The sequence below is a fragment of the Meles meles genome, chromosome 1 (genome assembly GCF_922984935.1).
Source record: "Meles meles chromosome 1, mMelMel3.1 paternal haplotype, whole genome shotgun sequence".
Taxonomy (NCBI): Eukaryota; Metazoa; Chordata; class Mammalia; order Carnivora; family Mustelidae; genus Meles; species Meles meles.
The window spans coordinates 156418267-156424586 of NC_060066.1; the positions used below are offsets into that span (position 1 = coordinate 156418267).

The window sequence follows — 6320 nt, forward strand, 5'->3', positions numbered from 1 at the left end:
ATTTCATTGTACTGCACTTACCCTTCTTCTTTTTGTAATGATGTAAGACAAAAAAAAATGCCTATGTAATGGGATGAGGGGAGGTGACAGAGTTGTGACAACATTAGGCTACTATTGACCTTTTGACAATACATTTGTACATTTGGAGGATCATCTGCTCATCTGCTTTTGGACCACCTTTGAGCATGAGTAACTAAAACCATGGAAAGTAAAACTATGGATAACGGGGTACTACTGAACTCCGATGCCCTACATGATGTTGAGATGCAGCAAGAAGGTCAATGAAGCTGTAGAGGCATGAATGACAGGGAGAGTGTTAGGAAATGTGTCCAGAAAGGAAATCAAGAGTCCACCTATACAATTCAAAGAAACACTGACAACTGTGAAAAGTGGAACCAGAAAAATCAACTAGAAGACTAGTACCATAATCAAATCAGAAATGAAGTTGGTTTAACTTAAGCTACTCTGCTGAAATTTATGAGAAGTAGTTATATATAGAATATGTTAAATATGTTAAATAGTCCTAAGAAAATTTGCTGATGGACTGGATATGCATATGATAAGAGAAAAGTCAGATAAGATTCCAAGACAAAGGCTTTATGATGATTAATTTTATGTGTTACTCCTACCGAGCCGAAGGGTGCCCAGGAATTTGGCCAAACATTATTCTGGTTAAGTCTGTAAGGTTGTTTCTGGATGAGATTGACATTTAAATCAGTAGTCTTTGTAAAACCAATTGCCCCCACTAGTGTGTGTAGGCCTCTTCTAATTGATTGAAGACATAAATAGAACAAAAAAGGTGAATAAGAGTCAACTCCTCCTGCCTGACTGCTTGATCTGAGTTCTATTTCTTGCCCTCAGACACAAACTGAAAAATTATCTCTTAGGTCTCAAGTCTGCCAGTTTTTAGACTGCAACTTCCTCCATTGGCTCTTATGGGTCTCCAGCCTGCCAAATGCAGATTTTGGAAATTCTCAGCCTTCATATGAACCAACTCCTTATTTTATATCGGTATGTCATATATATAATATACAAAAAGACTACGTAAATAATGGAATGTTATTATTTATATAATATTAATAATAAAGAAATATATAAAAATAAATAGCATATTTTGTTCTGTTTTTCTGGGGAATTCTAATACAGGCCTGAATGAATAATAAAATAGTGCTGGGATAAATGAAAGAGAAGATATTTGGGGAAAACATATTTGGAGGGGGTGCAGATAATTCAAATTCAAGAGTTTGATTCAGAATATGTTAAGTCTCAGATACCTATTAAACATCCAGGTAGAGAGATCAAATGAGCAGGAGGATATACAAGTCTGGAATTGAGTGAAATGGTTAGGGCTAGCAATTAAATCAAGTTAGCCATCAACCTGGAGATGTTATTTAAAGTCATGGGATTAAATGAGATTATCTACAGATTTATCATATTAGATAAAATATTTAAAATCTGAGCCCAAAGGTACTAAATTATTTAGAGATCTGAGTGATAAGGTAGATACAGCAGAGGAGGTTGAGAAGAAGGAGGGAGGTAGCTGGAAAAACAAGAGATCTAGATATTTCAGAAGGCCGAAGAAAAAGAGTAAAGACTGAGGGAGCAATAAACTGGGTTAAATCAAAGTCATAAGTCTAGAAAGATGATGACTGAATTATTCACCAGCTTCAGCAATGTGGGAGTCATCGGAAATCTTGACAAGGTCATTTTACTGGAGAAGTTGGGTTAGAAAACAACTACCTAGTTGAAGTGGATTCAACAAAGAATAGGTGAGTAGAAACCAAAAATGTAATCACAGAAATGACAAGGAAATTTTTCTATAAGGCAAGGGCCAATACTGAAGGGAGGATCTGGAATCTAGGGAGAATTTGAATATTTGTAAGGTAGTAGTTGTTTTATGTTTGTAAATGTTTGGGAATAATCAAGTAAGAGACAAATGGCTAAGGAGAAAAATGTGGCAGGAAACGCCTTAAGTAAGTGTAAAGATTGGGACAGGAATGTTCACATTTGATCCACTGTATCTAGAAGATGCAGAGTATGTGGTACAGGTACAAGTTAGTAGATTTGGTGAAAGCACATGTAAATCCTCCGTTCTAGCTTCTATTTTCCTAGTGACATAAGAAGAAAGGTCTTCATTACAATGTGAAGAAAAAGGGAGACTACTGGAGTTATAAAGAGACAGAAGAGTTAGTTTCCTCAGAAGTTGAAGGGCAATTTTAGCTAGCAAGCAATAGAATTGGTAAAATAGTAATAGATGGTAGAATAGAAAGTAGAATAGAAAAGGACAACACTGAAACCTATTTAAGGTTTATAGTCATCAACTTAAAGTTATCTCAAAAAGCATGGCTATGTGTGTGTGTTTTTTTTTTTATTTTTTATTTATTTGACAGAGGGCACACAAGCAGGGAGAGCAGCAGGCAGAGGGAATGGGAGAAGTAGATTCCCCACTGAGCAGGGAGCCTGATGCAGGGCTCAATCTCAGGACCCTGGGATCAGGACCTGAGCTGAAGACAGACGCTTAACTGACTGAGCCACCCAGGTGCTCCTAGCATGACTGTGTCTTTTTATGCACAAGTATTAGTCTCTCACAGGGCAAGTATAGAAGTTATGTAAAGCTGGCTGTAAACAGGATTTGGACTTCACCAGTCTAGAGCATGAGTGGAAGACAGAAAAGAGTGGGAGAGTTAGGGCATTCTAATAATGGACAATGATAATTTAAATCCAAGAAAGGAAGGGAGAGCATAATGAGGCTCATGGAAAAGGGAAAAATGGCTTGATAAAAATTGAAGACTAAATAGAAACATATGTCTTACAACAGAAAAATAATACTTTCTAATCTCCTTGTAATTTTATTGAGATATAAGTCACATAAAATCAAAGAGTACAAACAAGTGGTTTTCAATATATTCAGAACTGTGCAACGATCAGTACCACCACTAAGTTTGAAACAAGTCACCATCCTAAAAGAAATCCTGTAGCCATTAGCAGTCATGCTCCATTCACCTCTCCCCAGTTCCTGGCAGATAAATCTAATTTCTATCTCTAGGGAGTTGCCTGATCTATTTCAATGAACATATTTTTTCAAGGTTTACCTATGTTGTAGTATCTATCATTACTTCATGTCGGTGGTTAATATTCTATATTGTGGATATGTCACATTTTATTTTTAATTCATTAGTTGATGGACCTTCAGGTTGTTTCCAGTTTTTTAGTTTTGGTTATTATGAATAATGCTATTATGAACATTCATGAACAAATTTTATGCGTATGTGTGTTTTAAATTATATGTATAACTAGAAGAATTTCTGGGTCATATGGTACCTTTATTTTTAATATTCTGAAGAACTCCCAAACTGTTTTACAAAGTAATGGCAATATTTTGTATTTCTTATCAACAATATATGAGAGTTCCAATTTTTCCACATTTTTGCAACTTGTTATTTCCATCTTACTGGGAAGGGAGTGTTATCTAATTGTGTTTTTGACTTGTGTTTCCCTAATGACTACTGTGTTCAGCATCTCTTTATATGCTTATTGACAATTTGTATATTATCACTAAAGAGGTCTACTGAAAATTTTCCCATTTTATATTGGGTTATTTGTCTTTTCATTGTTGACTTGTATGAGTTTTTATATATACTATTCTAGATTCAAATCTCTTCTCAGACATATAATTTACAAATATCTTACCACTCTGTGGGTTATCATTTATTAGAGTCCCTTGAAACACTTTTATTTTTTAAACTTTTCAATGAAATCGGTTTTTCACATGTGCTTTTTGTTTCACATCTAATTTCTTCTAAGAATTATTTGAAGATGATGGCTAAGTGGAATAACCTATTTTGAAAAATTTCTATTGTGATTTGACTGTTTTTACCTATACCACTCCTCTCCAGAAATCCTGCCCCCTGAAGCTTATTTTCTTCTGATTGTAATGTTGCTGTCAGAACAAGAGGGGGAACATGTCCTGGGGGTTGTGAGGGAAGGGAGGAAGGGAGGGGGTGGAATAAAATACTATTTTTACTGCCATTATTTTCCCCCCTACTTTTTGTTTCTGGTTTTGTCCCTATAAATGCGATAGTTGAGTTATCACCAAGTAAGCATTTGTCTCTTACTCTCAAAGAGGATGGTTTGGAGGGCTCTTACATTTCCTGAGATTTCCTGAGTCTCTGGAGTTGGTTGGAAGGTCATGCCTGGCCTCCATTTGGTTTCGTGAAACCCAGAAGGGGATGGGCACTAGCCATTTCTTACCTCTTGCTCTGGTTCCCGTGATTTCTGCATTTCTTGGGCCTGCTAGAGGCATCCAGTGCCCTGCTTTGTAAATAGCAGCAACCTAAAGGCCTATTTTGGCAATGGTTGGGGAGACATTCCCCATCTCTTATTTCTTTCCCTCTTTACAGGAGGTGATGGGCTTTGCTGTATGGAGAAGACTGATGTCACTTTTCAGGGCTTATTATAAGCCAGAGAATTGGAAACAGGCTTATTGATGTGTTAGGAGTAAAATGGATTTGGTCATTGTTATTTAAAAAGCAGCAGCAGCTTTCTCGCAACGGGTTTGCCACCAGAACACAGGTGTCGTGAAAACCACCGCTCAACCTAAACCAGAATGGGGAAGGAAAAGACTCATATCAATATTGTTGTCATCGGACATGTAGATTCGGGCAAGTCTACCACTACTGGTCATCTGATCTACAAATGTGGTGGAATTGACAAAAGAACTATGGAAAAATTCGAGAAGGAGGCTGCTGAGATGGGAAAAGGCTCCTTCAAGTATGCCTGGGTCTTGGATAAACTGAAAGCTGAACGTGAACGTGGTATAACCATTGATATCTCCCTGTGGAAATTCGAGACCAGCAAGTATTATGTGACCATCATTGATGCTCCAGGACACAGAGACTTTATCAAAAACATGATTACAGGCACATCTCAGGCTGACTGTGCTGTCCTGATTGTTGCTGCTGGTGTTGGTGAATTTGAAGCAGGTATTTCCAAGAATGGGCAGACCCATGAGCATGCCCTTCTGGCTTACACACTGGGTGTAAAACAATGAATTGTTGGTGTTAACAAAATGGATTCCACTGAGCCACCCTACAGCCAGAAGAGATACGAGGAAATCGTTAAGGAAGTCAGCACCTACATTAAGAAAATTGGCTACAACCCCGACACAGTAGCATTTGTGCCAATTTCTGGTTGGAATGGTGACAACATGCTGGAGCCAAGTGCTAACATGCCTTGGTTCAAGGGATGGAAAGTCACCCGTGAAGATGGGAATGCCAGTGGAACCACACTACTTGAAGCCCTGGATTGCATTCTGCCACCAACTCATCCAACTGACAAGCCCTTGCGTCTGCCTCTCCAGGACGTCTACAAAATAGGTGGTATTGGTACTGTTCCTGTGGGTCGAGTGGAGACTGGTGTTCTTAAACCTGGCATGTGGTCACCTTTGCTCCAGTCAACGTTACAACTGAAGTCAAGTCTGTTGAAATGCACCATGAAGCTTTGAGTGAGTCTCTTCCTGAGGACAATGTGGGCTTCAATGTCAAGAACGTATCTGTCAAAGATGTTCGTCGTGGCAACATGGCTGGTGACAGCAAAAATGACCCACCAATGGAAGCAGCTGGCTTAACAGCTCAGGTAATTATCCTCAACTATCCAGGCCAAATTAGTGCTGGATATGCACCTGTGCTGGATTGTCACACAGCTCACATTGCTTGCAAGTTTGCTGAGCTGAAGGAGAAGATAGATCATCATTCTGGAAAAAAGCTGGAAGATGGTCCCAAGTTCTTGAAATCTGGTGACGCTGCCATTGTTGATATGGTCCCTGGCAAGCCTATGTGTGTTGAGAGCTTCTCTGACTATCCTTCTCTGGGCCGTTTTGCTGTTCATGACATGAGACAGACGGTTGCTGTGGGTGTCACCAAAGCAGTGGACAAGAAGGCAGCTGGAGCTGGCAAGGTCACCAAGTCTGCCCAGAAAGCTCAGAAGGCTAAATGAATATTATCCCCAATACCTGTCACCCCAGTCTTAATCAGTGGTGGAAGAACGGTCTCAGAACTGTTTGTGTCAATTGGCCATTTAAGTTTTTTAATGGAAACAACTTGACCAAAAATCTGTCACAGAATTTTGAGACCCATTAAAACAAAAAGTTTAATGAGAAAAAAAAAAAAAAAAAAAGCAGCAGCAGCTGGTGCAACCACTCTGGAAAACAGCATGGAGTTTCCTCAGAATGTTGAAAATAGAACTACCCTATGACCCAGCAATTGCACTACTGGGTATTTACCCTAAAGATACAAACATAGTGATCCGAGGGGCATGTGTAC

The 6320-nt window shown here is 38.8% G+C and overlaps 1 pseudogene; it reads left to right on the forward strand.

Moving 5' to 3' along the window:
• Positions 1-4546: 4546 nt before the first annotated feature.
• LOC123954413 lies at positions 4547-6089 on the forward strand (annotated as a pseudogene).
• Positions 6090-6320: the final 231 nt, after the last annotated feature.